This window comes from Epinephelus fuscoguttatus, linkage group LG4 (genome assembly GCF_011397635.1).
Source record: "Epinephelus fuscoguttatus linkage group LG4, E.fuscoguttatus.final_Chr_v1".
NCBI classification, from domain to species: domain Eukaryota; kingdom Metazoa; phylum Chordata; class Actinopteri; order Perciformes; family Serranidae; genus Epinephelus; species Epinephelus fuscoguttatus.
Window position 1 is genome coordinate 12550742 of NC_064755.1, and position 18523 is coordinate 12569264.

Below are 18523 nucleotides of genomic sequence, written 5' to 3' on the forward strand. Positions count from 1 at the left end.
TGTGAAATGAGAAAATTTGCAAGCCACCACCCACACCACTTTTCTCATTTTACAGCTAAACAGTACACTATAAATGTATCTGACAACATTCGAGGCGAGAAACAGGTGATGCAGTGACAGAATATTGATTCATATTTGAGCAGTGCTGCCTAGTTTGACCACAGTTCATTAACAGTGACTGACATGACTGACAGCCGCATTCAAGGCTCCTAAGCTCTGATTGGTTGTTTTCCTCCAGCCTCGTTGGATTGTAGCAAATGCCATAAGAAGCACCACGAGTGGGCAGACTGTCTCATGTACTATAGTATATATTGACAGTTAGTGACAGCAAATGTAACAAAAAGTTATTTTTATTAAAATTACCAACTTTTAAAATAACAACCAACCGACTACTTTAACAACCAACAGCTTTAATAAGAACTTAAACATTTCTGAATTTGTAGTGTATAGCATCTTGTCTTCTATATAATGCTCTTACTAGCTTATGGTGATTATCCTGAGTATTCCATACTCACAATCTAAGGTACCACGTGGAGTTTTTGACCACTAGTAGTGCTATGGAGAAATATTTTCCCCAGTAGGACCCTGTTTTGTGTATACTAAACTGATGATGTAGGCACGGATGTTTCCAGTTGCCTCAGCTCTGTTTAATTTGTGCTAAATTTATGCCCTTATGTCTATGGTGCACGTGTTGGTGGTGCTTTCTGTAGTTGGCTTTGCACAGTTGTGGTGTTTGGTTGCAAGTCTAACCAGTCTGTAAACACTAACCAGTCTGTAAATACTCCTCGTGATGACCTCTGCTAGCTAGCCAGGCTGAGGTTTTCAAATGTAAACATCAGTAAACATCGAAGAAAAATGGAAAAGAATGAGCACCAGCTGAACTAGCATGTTGTTAGCCATTGTACAGGCGTTGGAAATTAAAATGAGCTGAATCAGTTTTCAACGGTATATCTGGAACTGTAATATCATTTGATTCACCAAAACCTGGCTAAATCCTTGACAGCACCATTTAAACAGGGGACTGTTTTTCTATATCATCAAACAGAGCGGAGGCCTCTGCTGAGAGAAGAAGAGGAGGCATGTGCTTCATGGTGTATAAGGACTGGTGTGACAGTGCGAGATACTGTCCCAGTCCTGCTGGATCATTGCTATACACCATTCAGAGGTGGCTGCAAAGCAGAGTTGCTGCATGTGCTCAGGACTGGGCCCCATGGCCTGAGGCCTGGCCACCAGACTCTTGCCAGTAAGCTCCCCCTCAGGTCTGGCTCCAGGGTAGGGTGCCCCACTGTCTCTGTACCGCGATGTAGTACTCTTTTGCTGAATGCGCCATTTTATCAAGGTCTTCTTGAACTACTCTCAGTCTGGCGCCTCCCCTGGGACCACTTTGCCTTGGGAGACCCTACCACGGGCTATTTACCCAGACAAAAGAGCCCTCAGGATCACAGGAACACACACGCACACCCCTCCACGATGTAAAGGTGGTGATTCTTGAAGGAGCAGTGGAACTGTACCTTGTATAACTCCATGTGACAAATAAGTGATTGATTGATTGATCTCATGCATGCACAGGCACGAGCATGTGGGCATCACAGTACAAATTCATGCCCTTGGTTTCATGCCATACTGCTGAACAGTCGCTGGTTGCAGTGAGACAGTAATACATCATTACAGGCAAGAAAGAAGAAGACTGCTAACACGTCAACATGGATGTCAACAATGAACAATACAAGATAGTCAGCTTTTTCAGTGTCTTCAAGATGTTGTTAAGATGCTGTAAGACCTCAAGGATACACACACTGTGTTTTTGTGAGTAACACTGGATGTAATCAAGACTTTTGTTTATTTACAAGATAACTGAGCAGTGGCACCTTTAATGTGTTTACAGTCTATTGACGTTAAAAAGCATCACATCGCGCCTTTAGCTGTTTAAGCTCCACAGTGAAATGTGCAGTGCAGAACTATAAAATAGCTTTTATCTTTCACTGTCATTGTTAATGATGGTTGCTAATTTGTGTGTGTTAGTACAACTAAAGCAACCATGAGGTAACACTAAAAACACACAGAAAACATGTTGTTTTCCTCTAATTCACGGCTCTCTCTGTTCACCTTCTTGTCCCTGGACATAATTTCTCTCTTCTCTCTTGGTTCTCCTCTCTCTGTCTTCTTCCTCCCCCTCTCCTCCCCCCTTCCCTGCACTGCCGTCATCCCCTGATGGCCCCCTCACTACTAATTGGAGAGTTGGCTGCCCACTCTTCATTAAAAGCTTTAACAGGCAGTCAATTAGGAGCTACCTCCCTGCAACCTAAACACACACACACACACACACACACACACACACATATGCACACACTCATCAACTAAACCATAGTCTGTAACCATGGAGACAAAAGCTCAGTGGTCATTTCGATGGACTTAGAAAATAAGTGTCCCGGTCAATTATAGAAGTGTGTGAGGAATTACAGCCTTCAAATCTAGCAGCGGGGTGAGGGGAGGGGGGTCTCTATTGAGTTTCTCCTCAATTAAACCTGATTTGAGTTATTCCACATTCACCTAATTTAACTTTCCATTCTGTGTATTTAAATGTGGTCACATGAATCATGACAAAGGTCCACTGTTGTTACAGTATCTACCTGATTTTTTTCTTTAAAAGAAAGAATGCAGTGATATAAGTTCACATGCAAAGCCAAGTAACTTTTTGGACCTGACAGAACATGCAGTCTGGTAGAGATTATGGACGTATATCACACAATTTACTTGCAATGCCACAGTATATTGCCTGACATGGAATTTGTGTATTGCATGTCAAAAAGGTGAAGGGGCAGACACTGACATGGTGTACTAAAATGTAATATGTCTGACTTTCACATCAGATACTGGAGTTTACATCCTGTCAAAAATAAATGTTGTGCAAACTATAAATTATTTGTTGTTTTTACCATAACTCTTAGATTTTCCACCACCTTTCTTCTAGAAGTTCCTACTGTCGGTGCAGAGTGCATAGTGGAGAGTGCCGGCGCCCCATGTACATGGCATTGCCTGGCTGCAGCAGCCGTGGGTTTGATTCAGCCCTTTGCTGCATGTCATTCCCCACTCTCTCTCTCTCTCTCTCCCAATTTCACACACTATCCTGTCCATAAAAGGCAAAAAGCCCATAAAAATAATCTTAAAAAAAAAAAAAAAGAAGAAGAAGAAGTTCCTACTGTCAGCCCCGGGTGGGTCGCCTTGAGTAGCAAACTGTCCGCCAATAGTGTCCTTGGCTTCTGAGTCAGATCCCCCCTTGCTCCTCCACAGCTCCAGCCTCAAATATGGTCGCAAAAAAAAAACTAGATGGCGGGAGTCCACAGACCTTATCAAAGGTCTTGTAATATCTTAATTTGCGACAGAATTGAGTTTGGGTTGGGTTCCATAGGCACCAACAAATTCTTCTTTGCCTGAGAATGCCCTGTAGTGTCCAAAACCAAAAAGTGAGAGATTGAAGCTGGATGCAAAGCCAGCCACAGATTAATGCAGAGATGTAGCTGGGTGCAAAAACCAACCTCAGCGGAGGTCAAGAACAAGACAAACAAATCTCTGCTAACATCGTGTCTCAGTGCTAATCAGTCATTAATGGGAGGTTTCTGCATCGTGCTGCCTACAGATTACTTGTCAATCAAACTGTGCTGCTGGCGATGTATCCATGGATTTTCTCTTGTTATAATATAAGTTTCATGGTAAATTGTGTCATATCAACTAGCAGGTTTTAAAATTATATTTATGTCAGATCATCAGATTTGATTTTGCTGCCAGGAGCTGCCAGACAGCTAGTGATTAAGATGAAAAATATTTAAGCTGAACAAGTTGAATTACACAATTAAAGTAGTGAGCCAGCATTTATTGTGTGCACAATAACAAGCTGAGCGCATTTCCTCCTCACACAGACCCACTCATCCACTCCCACCCACTCAAAGTCCATCTCCAGCTTTATCAGGACTGAAGACGTCCTGTCATCGATGAATGCATCATCCTAGTGGTTCAGAACATGTGATGCTGATTGTGCTATAATAATCAACAGTACCTACTTATAGGAAATTGCAAAAGGGGCAGGGTAATCAGCCTGAAAATTCACATCTTGCACAAACAATGTGCAATATATTCTGTGTTATTGGGAGTAATTACCAGCTACATTTTTCCTCATACTTTTAGAGACATCTGTCTCCACAGACTGGGGAACATATGGCTACTCCATTCTCTTCTCCATAACAGTCACATAATGTCGGGCACAGCTGGGTGTGTACACAGTACATATGTGTATTTAAAGACTTCTGCATACAAGAATTGCTAATCATTAAAATACTCTAAAAATATGCACAATCTGGATCAATCTGTAGATACAGCCCAAAGAAGAAGATAAATGCACCAGTGACCACAAAGTAACTGCCATTACTAGGTGCTGAATGCTTCTCTTTTCTACAACGTTATGTCCATAACCCCTTAAAGGGAAATTTCGGTTTATTTCAACCTGTCTCCTATTGTCCTAAATTTGTTTCAAGTGACTAGTGACATAGAAATAATAGTTAGCATGTTAGCTGTTAGCCTAGATACAGCCGGGTCGCATTAGTAGCGTCAGACCTGTTAAAACGTAAGTGAACGGGCATACTTCAAGTGCAAAGTTAGTCCACTAAACAAGCTCTTTTTTCCACAAAGACCGCCTCATATCGTTAGGATAAATGTCAGAGAACATATAGAAAACAACATGTAAACGTGTTGTCTTACCTTACTGGTGTGGTGCCATGTTTGTTTATCCCTCTAGCTCTGCTTTCCAAAACGCGGCCGAAATATATCTCGCCAGCTCTAGATAAAGCCCAGCTGGATACTAACTTTACTCCAGGTGGAGGTGTCTCGTCCTCGGTCACATCCAGACCTTGAAAATAAGGCTGCAACCGGTCCCGTTCCTTGCAACAAAGGCATTCCTCTTCTGTGGGCACTGGGGCACAGCATTCACAGGTACACCACCAATCTCCAGAGCTACGCAGCCTTGCAGCAGCCATTCCTCCCCTCTCGTCCTCTACCTGTTGCACCTCTCTGTCTCTCCTCCTCCGTTCTTCAATTTCACGAAGCTCTTCGTCAGTGTATCCTTCCAGCTGTTGCTGCTTGTTCAGGCACGCTATGAGATCGCTGCTTGTTCTCGTGATATTTCGGCCGCGCTTTGGATGATAAACAAACATGGCAGCACACCGGTAAGGTAAGACAACATGTTTACATGTCGTTTTCTATATGTTCTCTGACATTTATCCTAATGATATGAGGCAGTCTTTGTGGAGAAAAAGCTTGTTTAGTGGACTAACTTTGCACTTGAAGGTTGCCTGTTCACTTACGTTTTAACAGGTCTGATGCTACTAGTCACTTGAAACAAATTTAGGATGATAGGAGACAGGTTGAAATAAACCGAAATTTCCCTTCAAGGATCACTGCTTTACTCATGGTTTTTAAAATCAAGAGACAAATTGGCTTAAATAAAATAATATAAAATCAATAACTAAGATATTATCTGTTCTTAGTGTCTGTTGGTGCCTCACTTCCTGTTGTTCTTGCACACTACTGCCAAAATACACCACGGTTGAGGGTTGTTGAGGGGTTTCAGGTTTGATAACCCCATCCCCTAAACAGCGACGGTCCAACCATAGCTTTGCAAACATAACTAGGCACAGCAGGCCTGTCAAGCCTTGGATTTCTCCACACATTGAAACGAGGTCTGTTGGGCTGTGGTTAAGGTGATACTCTGCATTTAAAGACTTTGGAGTTTTCTTTCTTTCTTTTTCTTAGCCCTTTCCAAAACTAAAAGGGAGGGACAAAAGAGTATGAATTGGACTAAACTTTGTATTTAGCTCCTCTCATGTAAAATTCAATTGATTACATTTTCCAACTACTAATAGCTTATATACCGGACAGTAGACTGAGGATTACTTCCAAGATCAAGAACATACTTAACTGACTACATGTTGGGTTACAGAGAAAAAGCCCTGCTCATGATTAGCACATTTACTGTGTATTTCCTCACTGTGTGTAAGTCACCTCTGGATGTTCTTGTATTTTAAGGTGACATTAGCAGCTCTGTTCTGCTCTGTACTGGAGCATTACATTTCCTCTTATCAGTTAGTCCTTATTTGAAAGGCTCATCTGTGTGGTGCATCCTCTTGCAACCCTAAAAGGGAAAACAGCGCCACAAAACAAGCAGTAGGTAATATTGTGCAAAGTAGAGGTGTAGCCTCAAAGAGGTGTGGACCTGACTAACATGACTTGGACTCAATCAGATTGGAGTCACATATTTAATGACTTCTAGATTTTAGATACGACTTGAGAAAATCACAGACTTTAACACCCACGACTTGTGACTTCATTTGACTTGAAAATACTTGATACCATCCCCGAAACCCAAAGATTGAAAATTAAGTTAAGGTCAGCAATTTCATAAAAGACATTAAAGTGCTTTATTTACTCTTTTTAGAATAAATCCTGTGGTGTAGAAATGTGCTTTGATTGCCTCTGTGTCGTCACCAATATAGCCATTAAACAAGCACTTTGGTGAGATTGTATCCCTCTCAGAAGCTTTGTTATCCAGCATGAAACTAAGAAATTTATCAATGAATGTCTTCTGTGATTATTTATCCATTTATCTGTGTTGAAAGGAATGGTTCCTGTTCTTGGCCATTAGCTAAGGTTTATTGAGGGCATGCACTGGATCGAGTCCTTCACCAAATCAGAGGCTGTGTGGCATGTGTGTGTAACAGTACTGATCGCAGAGGCCGCGCACACAACATGACATTCATTCCATCCTAGTATCAGTAGATCTGTGCTGTTTGGGCAGCAACTGCAGTTATGAGTAGAGTATCGTAAGAGTTATAAATAATGTGTAGACTATCCTTTGTGCACCAGGATAACATTGTGTTGTTTTAACAAACTTGTTTTTGCAAATAAAGACAAATTTTAAAAAGCGATGATTTTGGTGAATTTAATATATTATTACTCTGTTGTTAAAGTGGCATTACATTTGGTGAAGAGCACATTATGACTCATTTATAACACGGAACCCAATGTTTAGGACTTGGGACTTGAGTTATGTTTGCCTGTCTTGATTTAGGACCTGACTTGGGACTTGAGTGCAAAAACTTGAGACTTTCTTGTGACTTGCAAAACCATGACTTGGTCCCACTTCTGGTGTAAAGCCAGTCTGTTCTCTCTCCAAACTCATCACATACCACAGCTATATCAGTGATTCTGGTATCAGACACTGATGCAAAAAGGCACCTTTCGCGACGGTATGATACACCACCGTACGGTGTCAGTTGGAAGCACTACCGTTATTCACATAATTTAGATGCTGGAAGGCCACTATAGGGCAGGTATGAGGGGTGTTGGATGGATCCAACAAACCCTGGACTTTCACCCAGGAGCCCGCTGTTTGAATGTTGAGCCAAACAAGTTTTTTTCTTAACCTAACCACACGCTTTTATTGAACAAGGATATAAATGTAAATATGAGGTGTTTAACCTTGATGTTGAAATTTTATTTTGAAAAACACTGTATGCATCTAACAAACAAAACATGTACATTTCCCGGGAAAATGGAAATGTATATTTGAAAGACACAATTTATGTAACAAGCGTAAATTGACACTGCGTTCCACAACGCAAAAATTGCTTTGAAACATGTTAAATCTGTCATAACGTCATCATTGTAAATAGCTTGTGTGTCATGCAACACAAAGCTTGGCAGGTGTAAGAGTAATTAGTGTTCACAGGAAAATGTCTGGGAACATAAAATGTAACACACACACACACACACACACTCTCTCTTTGGCCTGTGCCTGTGAGCGCATCTGTGCCTGAGAAAGCACTGAACAATAAAATACAGTTCATTTACAATTAAAACTCCTCAGTAAAGTGACAGATGCACTTAGAGCAGATATGCACTGAAGCGTTCCAAACAACAATGCATTGGCTGCTCAACTTAAAGGTGGTGGTGGATATTTTTAGCTCTCTTATTCTCTTTCCTCCTCTTACTCTTTTCCTTGCTCTTTGTTTCTAACCCCCGTTGTCTCCCACTCACTGCTTTATCTTTCTGCTCCATTCTCTTTCCCTCTCTGTCCATCTTACAACAGAGACTTTCTGATCAATTCACAGTTAAAACAAACCTCATACACATACCCTTCTACACACTATTACTACATTACAGGGGAAAATGAAAATTCATGGTGGCTTTATGTGTGCATGTAGCTGTAAGTGGAGGTAACAACAAGGGAAGAAGAAATGACTCAGAAGTGCAGGAGTAATTCATATATTCTGAAGGAGGCTGGGCAGTAGGACACAGAGAGGGGGAGAGAGAAGAGAGAGGTTTTGAGAGTCATTAATCAATCGACTTGTCCTGACTGGAGACAAAGCGCAGCTGACATCAAGGTCCTCAGCTGTCAGTGCTGCTTTACAGCCTACAGTATAGAAGAGAGGGGGGGAGACAAGGAAGAAAAACTCAGAGACGAGGAAAAGAGGAGGCATGAGGTTGGGGTAAAAGAGCAAGAGATCGTAAAGAGCACTCAGCCTGCTTTTTGCATCGTGCCACTTTTTAGAATGGATGCATAAAAGTAAAAACAAGTTTTAACACCCAATGGTTAAGCATTGACAAGATTTAAAAACATTTTAACCCAACCAATCAACCATTTATTTGTTAAATGAAATCAAACAAGGTAAAACTCCAGTGAAATGCAATCCTGTCAGCTCCTTTAACTTGTGTATTGCAATTTGATCCTTTTTGCCTCTTCTTTCATTGTACTGTTGTAGCTTTATAATTGTCCATGTTTCCAGACTGGCTGTGGTGTGTGTGTGTGTGTGTGTGTGTGTGTGTGTGTGTGTGTGTGTGTGTGTGTGTGTTTATGGCATGCTGGATGGTTCTGGTAATCCATGGTTTCTGGTTGTTGAATGATTTAACTGTGGTTTTGGTTTCAGATGCTTTTGTTGTTTCACAAATTAAATCCACCACAGACTCAGTTAATCCATTGATGTCATCGGTGACGTCGACAGTGGTGTCCTTAAATGTGCTCCAGACTCTGACTGGCTCCATCTCCCGCGTCACTAGGGTGTGCATTGTAGTTTGTTCACACATCTTGACCTCAATAAGATGGCCATATGGTCGCTTCTTCCAAATGCAGGCAGTGTCTTGGCTCTGCAGCCGTCTCTGATAAAGCATATAGCAGAGATCCAGAACAGTAATGGGCGGCCCAGTCGCCAGATGAAATGTTCGCATTGCATGTTTTAATATGTTACATTTCCATCAACATCAGTGTCAATGTCAAATGCCATATCAAAACATGACCTCATATTTTACATTAATAAACAATATAAGGCTATTTTTTTTATATTTATTTACTGTAATCAATAATAAAGTGCATATTGTTCAGTGACAACTGAGCATATTTAATTAGCTGTTAAAGGCCACAAGCTGTGACTGAAAGCTCCAAAAGAAATGACAACAGCCATATAGGTCAACTCTGCAAGCAAAATACTACAACCCATACTTATGTTTATTGTAAGGAGGCACCTTTTAGCGGTCATATTAATTACTATGGGAGCAGAGACGTGAGGTTATGCAATATAAAAAGCAAAGTGTTGTGTTGTACAAAGATGGAAGAAGATCCCATAGCATGGGCGGGAGGGGTGGTAGATGGTTCAAACAAGCACAGGACTTTCACCCAGGAGACCAGTGTTCAGAAGTCAACATTAACTTCTTCTAATAACAATGTAGCAAAGTATGCTTGTATCTGTAGCATACTATGCTAGTGATGTATGTGACATTACGTTATGTTAGTAATAAAAGTGCTTATCTTTGAAGCAAACCAAGATTATTTTTTTAAACCTAACCACTAATATTTATAGTGAAACAGCAACTGTTTCATGATGTTTAGGACCTTTTAAAAACTGTGACTGTCAGGACGGTAAAGTATGCTGTTTTGGAAGTCAGTGGAATTTGACTTCTTCTATTGTTTAGGTATGAGAGAGCATCATATTAAATGTGATTACAGCTATGTTATACTGTGTTATCATTTACTGGTTGACAGTTTATAGATAAGTGTAGTTTCTGATAAGTACTGGGGCTGCCCCTTGAAAGTTGGGAATTCGAATCATCAGTTGGAGACCTATCAGTCGACTGCCGTTGCTTCAAGTTGAGCAGTCTTTTTTGCTAGTCAGTGTGCTATGCAGTGGGGGACCTCTGAGGACGTTTTGGTTCCCAGATTTTGCTGCAGAGTGAGCACTCTTGACTTTCCCACTGCTCTTTGGTACAGACAGCTGTGGACTGAATGCAGGGGCCCTCAGGAGGCGAAAATCTCCACTGTAAGGCTCTGATATTACAAAATCTTCTCTCTTCTTCTTGGAAGTGGTGAATTTACTGCTAACAAATATTTAACAGGGCACAGTGTCTGGCTCTTATTTGATATCTAGTGTCTAGTCTCGTAAAATGTTGCACATTTCAGATTTGTTGTTAGTGCTGTTAGATTGTTTAGTATATTTCATGAATGCCGCTGTCACACTGAATGTCCCGCTGAGCCACGTCCAAACGTTGAAACTGTACATGAAAAAAAAAACAACAAGAATGAATTGTCAAATATTCATATGAAATGGCTGAATCTGATTCAACTGACATAATTCTGAGTCACGTACAGCCCTAAAAAATACATCAATAAAAACTTTTATAAGTCCTTGTATCTGCTCACAGGCACATTATAGTGTGTTTTTTCACATAGTTAACATACTGGTTATAATGCCAAATGGGAGTGGGGAGGGGGTTCAAGTTAAGTGTCTTTAATTTAGCCTTACAGTCAGCGGGCTGAATGAGTTGCTGGAAGACTTTCATTATCTCCTCCATCATTTGTTCCGAATCTACTTGGCCTGTCTGTAAAGCCTACAGTGCACCCAGCCTGGCAGTCGGACTTAATGTAGAAATGACAAAAAAACATTTTTATCTGCTGCAGACATAAACCAGAACACAGCAGCTTGGTTCAATTTTACTAAATGTCTTCATCAGAACATGGAGGCTGTACAATGACCGGAAACACTCCGGTTCCAATTCCCAAACCAGCTGGGAAATACTGCAATCAAGCAGCTCTTTATCCTTCAGCAACAGCTACTGTCCAGCGATTCTGATGGTGTATAGCTGTTAATGTGGTGCCCACTTGTGCTGAAATCACTTAGCAGCATGAATATGTCCAAGCCTGTGTCTGCAGTATGAGGCTCAGAGGTCTTTTCTGACAGGCTGTAAGCTAATATGTAACTCGGAATACACTCTGTTGACAGGTGACAGATGTTTGTACTCTGAAAAAGGAGGAACTGAAATTCCCATCAGTCTGAGCTGTCTTCTTCGAATGTTTCATCCAACATGAATTGATTTTTCTATGCAGCAACAAAAATGAAGCTCATATAGAGATCAGACGTGTGCATATCGCTAACACAAAACTCTTGAATGTCACTTGCAGTATGTTTAAACTCATTCTTTCTGCACTGTGATACATGAAAACAGAAAAAGAGAGCACGAAAAGCTGGTGTGATGCACACAAGCAGGAATATTTACATTTTTGTGCAGCGTATGCTGCAAAAAGTGTAATAAAATGTGCATGACCTAAAATAATTTCTTTATAATGAGGCTCTGTGTAGTCTCATTTTCAATGCTCAGCACAAATTCTGCTATCCTAATTAAAGAAAATGTTTGTGTTGAGCCACATGTATCACCTGTACAGTGTACAGTATCTATAATTGGATGGCCAGAGAGAAGAAAGTCCAGAAATACTGAAGCTCTACTTCAGTGCCATGCACTGTTTTACTAAAACTCTTCCGAAATTCTGTCTGTATTGAAATTGGTTTTCTGTCAGATGATAGAATGTTTATTTTATATATTTCTGGTATATATAAAATATGCACTTTGAACAAGGCTTTGAACATTCATTTTCTATGAACAGCAGAAGAAATAAAAAGCAGGCAAATTCTTCCTCTTCATTAATGAAGATGTTCCACTGGTTTACCACAAAGCTCTCTGATAATATAAACAATAACTTGTTTAAGTTTTACTCAGGCTGAAAGTAAAAGCTTTATTGTCTATCTCAGATGATCTTAAGGTCAGTAGATTTTTATTTGGACATTTTTTTTTTTTGTCAGCAGGCTTCTGTAGTTGTTGGTTTATGCTTACGTTCATTATGTAAAATTACTATATTCTTTTCTATTTGGATGTGCTTGGTATATTGCTGGAAGCAAATGAATAAATAAAGAAGGGTTTGATACAGGGGACTTTGTACGTCAGTCTGTGTTAGGTCCTAGGGCATCAAGAACTGCAGCTTGGTCAGTGACCATTGGTGTCTGACTGCAATGCACAAGACACCCTTTAGCATTTGAGATCCACCAGGCTGTCAGCTGACTCCAATGTAAATCCATCTGTGCAATGACATAGTATTAAGAGTGAGAAAGTCCGTGTATAGTGGAAGGAATGGGTGGTAGATCAGTCAAACAAACCCAGGACTTTCACCCTGAGACCACTGTTTGTGTCCCATGTGAAAAAGTTTCTTTTACTATGTTAGTACTTACTTAATGACATATGACATAGATCATGTGACATTAACTTTCTTACTTACATTAAGTTACTTAACAAATGTGTTTACTATAACCCAAATCATGATCTTTTTTTCTAAACCTAACCAAGGGTTTTGTGCCTTCACCCGAAAGAAGTTCTGGTGATGAAACCTATATTTCCTGTGAACTCTAGTTTATCACAGAAAACTTTGCATGTAACAAGCATAAAAATGAACATGCTGTTCCTGAGTGACCAAAATTGATAAGGTACCTAGATCATCATATTTTGAAGCGTGGGGCCACTGGCCAAGCTGCCGTTTCTGACGAGTGTGAATGTCTTATGTATGTTAGTTTGACTGTGTCTGTGTATTTCACAGTCATTAAGTATTCACAAGAGGCTACTTTCTTACTCAGTAGCGCTTTGATTTGGTTGTACTGGACTACTATGTCATTGTGATCTCTTGCTCCTATCGTCTCTATTGACACATTTGTGTCAGGGTCAAGGGCCATTTATTCTAGAGTTAGTCATTTAAAGGAGATACTATTTAACTAAACATATAGGCTATCTTGCCCAAAGACATGAAAACAATAACTTACTGTCACTTAAAGAAATAGTTCATCATTAAGTACAGTGGGTGACATTGATATAACTCTCATGTCTTTACAGATCAGCAGTCATTTCGCTTATTGTAACATAAAACCTGGAAACAGGGAGATGGCCTTGTTAAAGTTTTATGGTGAGTTATGTGCCTGACTATTTCAAGACCCGAGTTTTGTTTTTACACTTTGTTTTATTGCATGGATTAAATAAGCACCATTCAAAGTGTGAATTTGTGAGCTGTAAATGTGTTCATACGCAGACCTTCAAAATGAGCTGGCCAAGCTGTTTCCCTATTTCGGGTCTAAGATAACATTCATATTTAGTGTAGGGTGATATTGATCTTCTCTCAGCAAGAATGCAAATAAGGTAATTTCTTGAAATGCCAAACTATTCCCCTGAGTTCAAAGAAGGAACAATACCCAAAAATAAGTAGAATGGGATTTTCCATGAACAACTACTCTGTGGATTCATGAAGTCTTGTACTGTTGTACAGTACAACACAACTACAAACACTGTTTCGGGGCATACGGTAACACAAAATTTTTGTCTACTAAAATTCAGTGATATTCTCTTTCCGCTGTGTTTATATTCTTTTGTTCCTGTATTTTTCTACCAATGTGAGCAGACAGTATCAGACTTGTAAAAGGCCTCACGCACAAATTAAAGACTCTTTTGTCAAAGCACAGTGAGTATCATGCATGAGGATATATTTTTTAGAGATATAGGATAAAGAGTAAACTGCTCTTTGGCAGTGTGCTGTCAAATTCAAAGCTATGTGAGAAAAAAGAGCCATCACTGCCATGCCCCGTCCAGTCTGACAGCAATGTCAGGATCTGTGTGTGTGCGACATCCCAATGAAACAACAGGATTTATAGAAACCAAGGTAACTGTTCCAAACACTCTCTTCACTTAACTGCATCAGTGAGGGCATAAATCATAAAATCCTGTCAAGGTAACCAACTCTTGTAAACTTAATTTGTCTTTCATGTTCTTGGTTTATATGATGTGTATGTTATAACAGTGAGCATTCTATGTTTTATTAGATGTGTTGTAGGAAACGCTGTCATTTTCTGTGTCACAGATTTAGTGCAGTTTGAGGGCTACATGTCGAACACTTTGTATAATCACAAAAGATCAATCTCTGCTCTGCTGATCACTCACTAAATCAATAATGGCTCTGACAGCAGCTCTAATGTTTGCTCCATAGCATTCAGTCAGATGGATCACACAAACACCAGCAGCTTTTTACATTTATTAAGGGACTTTTTTTTTTTTTTTTTTTTTTTACATGTTTTCTCATTTGGATTTGAATTTATGTTCAGACAACATTAGCCAAATTGCATATCATTTTAGCCTCACATTAATTAATCATTACCACATTCAATTTGAGACCACAGAAACTGATTTTGTAGAAAGTATGTTTTATCATTTACAGCAGTGGTTCTTAACATTTTTCATGTGAGGGATCCTTAAACTGTTGATTGATTGAAATTGATACACATTAGGTCACAGATCCCTGTTTGATAAGATTTTCCTTCAGGGACCTCCATCTGAAATAAACATGGAGGAGGTAAAACCTATTATCAGAATACTAACTCTTATGACTTTGACTCACATTAGGCTGGGCAATGTATTGATATTATATCAATATTCTGATAAGAGACTAGCAATTGTCTTAGATTTTAGATATTGTGATATTGTCAGTGTTGTCTGTTCCTGGCTTTGAAAGTTGCATTTAAGTAAAGTGATGGGATTTTCTGAACAGACTGTTCTAGCTTCTCTATATTTGCCTTTACCCATTAGTCATTATATCCACATTACTGATAATTATTTATCAAAAATGTCATTGTGTAATTATTACATTAAAGCATCAATGGTCAACTCTACAATATTGTCCAAATATTGATATTGAGGTATTTGGTCAAAATGTTGTGAACAATGAGAGGGGTTTTTTTCCAGTTAAAAAGAAAAGAACAACATGCCTACAGTGACAGGAAACAGCAGCTTTACCAAGGGTTTTATGTTGTTACCTACCACACATCATGCATGTTTCCAACATCCATTGCCTTTTACAAAGCATTCTATAACTTCAGTTATTTGTCTATGGGAACTCTGATATCCATAATCTGAGAACGGTAAATAGTAAATATAAAGTATTAGCAGTAACAGTATTAGCAGTTAACTGCCAAAGCATTTCATATTTATAATTGCTTTTACTAGTGTGATCCAATGCAATGATTTCTCATAACAAAACACTGCAGCTGAATTGACATAATTACAAATGGATGCACTGATACAGCTGAATGAATTGTGTGAAGAATAAGCAGTCATGACTTTATGAGACTAAGAGAATGTGGAGAATGTGGCTGTACTGAATAGATTACTGTCACTATACCTCTCAAATGTTAGACATCAGAGCATCTATGAACAAACCAACCAACACTCCCTGCTATCAGCTGCATTACCACTCAAAAATAATGCAACCACAAAAATGTTAAGGTTCCCCTGCAGGCTTTATAATAGATACATTTTTAGATTTTTTTTTTTTTTTTTTCCCCAGGAACAAAATCCCTTTATGCCTTGAAAACGACTAATATGTAATTCTACACTTTGCCTGATTTAGTATGCGCATCTATGAATATGCAAATCAACCTCACCCCTTAGTCACTTGCCTGCAGCTCAAGCATACCTGCTCACCTTTGACTCATCAATCTCACAAACCTCTGCTTGTAAATGGTAATAGATAACATTAGCCTTTGGCTTGACTACGCTATCAGATACTTAATATGTGGCTAATATTAGATAAACCTTGATCTCCATCACCAGCTCTGACAAGTTGAACTAAAAGTGAAAGTGAAATTTAACTTGCAAAATACTGATAGGTAGCCTGGCTTGTCCTCTGATGACTCTCTTTTTGCCATAGCTTTATGTTAATTATACAGAATGCTCCACCAAGTTGATGGGATTGGTTCCTGAGATATTTGACATATGAAACTCTGGCTGTCTGAAACAGTCCACACAGAAGTTCCAAAGCAAAAATCCTCGGCCATGGCGCTGACTGCGCATTTGGCTTACAATATATCTTATAGCATATAAAAACACCATAGGTTCATTCACACTTTTCCACTGATGTGTAGTTGGTGCCAAGAAACATATCAATGCAAAAACCAGCGCAGCAAAAGAGAAGACTTCTACGTAGCTAGCAAACATTAATGGAAAGAATGCAGGATGTGAAGGTTAAGTATGTATGATTTATGTGGATATATTGGCAGAAATGGTATATAATATTGAGTGCCATGTTTTCATGATGTATAATCACCTGACAACAAGAACCATTGTGTTTTCGTTACCTTAGAATGAGCCGTTTCTGTGTACATACTGAGTGTTCTCGTATACACTTGACACAAGGAAGAAGTTTCAGTTGTCTGCAATCTGCAACCTCACCACTAGATGCCACTAAATCCTACACTTTAAGATGCCGTAAACATTTACAAATGTTTTATTCATTCTTCCATCATCTGCAACTGCTTATCCTGTTAGATGTTGCGAGGGAGGCTGGAGCTTATCCCAGCTGATATTGGTGGGGTACACCCTGGACAGGTTGCCAGACTTTTACATGGCTGACACATACTCAGACAACCATTCACACTCCCATTCACAGTTAGACACAATTTGGAATCACTAATTAACCTAACCTGCATGTCTTTGGACTGTGGGAGGAAGCTGGAGAACCTGCAGAAAACCCATGTTGACATGGTAGGAACATATAAACTCTAACGTTTGTAGGGCGGCATCACCGTGCCATCTTACAAATGTTTTATGATGAAGGAAATTCATTCAACATGCTGGTTAGACCTCAAGTATACACACAATGCCTTTTGGTGATGAACACAACTTTGTTTATAAGAAAACTCCACAGGGCACCTTCAATTTTAATGGGGTGTCAATAACAACACATGCAACAGTGAAGCAGTGCCGCTGTCTAATTATCTTATTTGGGACGCATGGCGTATACTGTATACATTCTACAGTATACCTGCTGGTGTCTGCGATGTACTCTTTATATCAATGACATTTATAATGTTTACCACAGGGTTTCAGTACTACGGCTTACTTTAAGTTGTCCTGCTTTTCAAACCCTGCTGTCCCTGGATAAATGACACACTGCCCCTGAAGCGACAACACTGAACACCTTTGACTGACACTTGTCAATAAGAGCATCTGAGGCGTGACTGATTATATTTGCCCTTCGAGGCTTTCCTCTCCCTACGCATCGACCCAACTGTAATTTTTTTGTTTGATCCCTCTGTGAAGTTTGTGTTGTGATTAAGAGATGTCGCATCTCAACAACTTCTGAAGTGTCATTTCTTCAGCAAGCAATTTGTTCAAGTGGGTGCAAAGTGTCGAGGCGAGCGTGCGCTGCAGTGTTAACTACCAACTGGTGGAGGAAGAGAGTGACGATGACTGTAACAGACACCTTTCTATGTTGACTGTTGTGTGTTTCTACATTTTTAGGTTTATTTATGTTCCATTTAGGTTTGTTGTAAGTAGATTTAGGAAATTATCCTTTATATTTTTTTTATTTGATTGATGGCTTGAATGATTACTTGATAGATTCATTACATTAGATATTTTTGATGTATTTTTCTTCCCAGGATTATTTTGTATTTTCTAAAGAAATAGTTCAATGTTAGAGAACTAGAACATGCAAAAACATTGTTTGTGATATTGTACTGTAAATGACCTGCCCTCATGAGCATGTATGGATCAATGACACCCTGGGGGTGGGGGTGTACACAATGAGAATGAGACAGAATAATGAGGGTCTTGCACATCCTCAAAGAGAATCACCTGCCTCAATCAATTTGTGTCTGTTTTAGCTGCTGTAACACACACACACACACACACACACACACACACACACACACACACACACACACACACAACGCACACTTCATAAAAAACAGCACTACAGAGCAGAATTTTAGTGTTATGTGCTGACTGGACTCATATACACACTTACAGGTTTGACTTTAACACTTTCAGAGGTTATATTATTAAACCAACTCTTTACCTTCTACCTTTGGTACCTTGGAGTATTAGGGCCACATTGAAGAAAAAAAAACTCGTAATATTTCGAGAATAAAGTCATAACTGAGAAAAAGTCATAATATTATGAGAATAAAGTCAAAATATTATGAAATTAAAGTTGTAATTTAACAAGATTAAAGTCATAATATTACGAGAATAAAGTCGTAGTTTTTGAGGAAATAACCAACAACAAACAGAATATCAGATTGTCTTTCATGCCGTTGTAAATAGCCTACTTAATTAGGTTCGG

The 18523-nt window shown here is 39.4% G+C and overlaps 1 protein-coding gene across 2 annotated transcripts in view; it reads right to left on the reverse strand.

The window, feature by feature from the left end:
- necab2 (N-terminal EF-hand calcium binding protein 2) overlaps positions 1 to 18523 on the reverse strand; it is a 178327-nt gene that overhangs the window by 69329 nt on the left and 90475 nt on the right. The gene's annotated exons all lie outside the window — the stretch shown is intronic.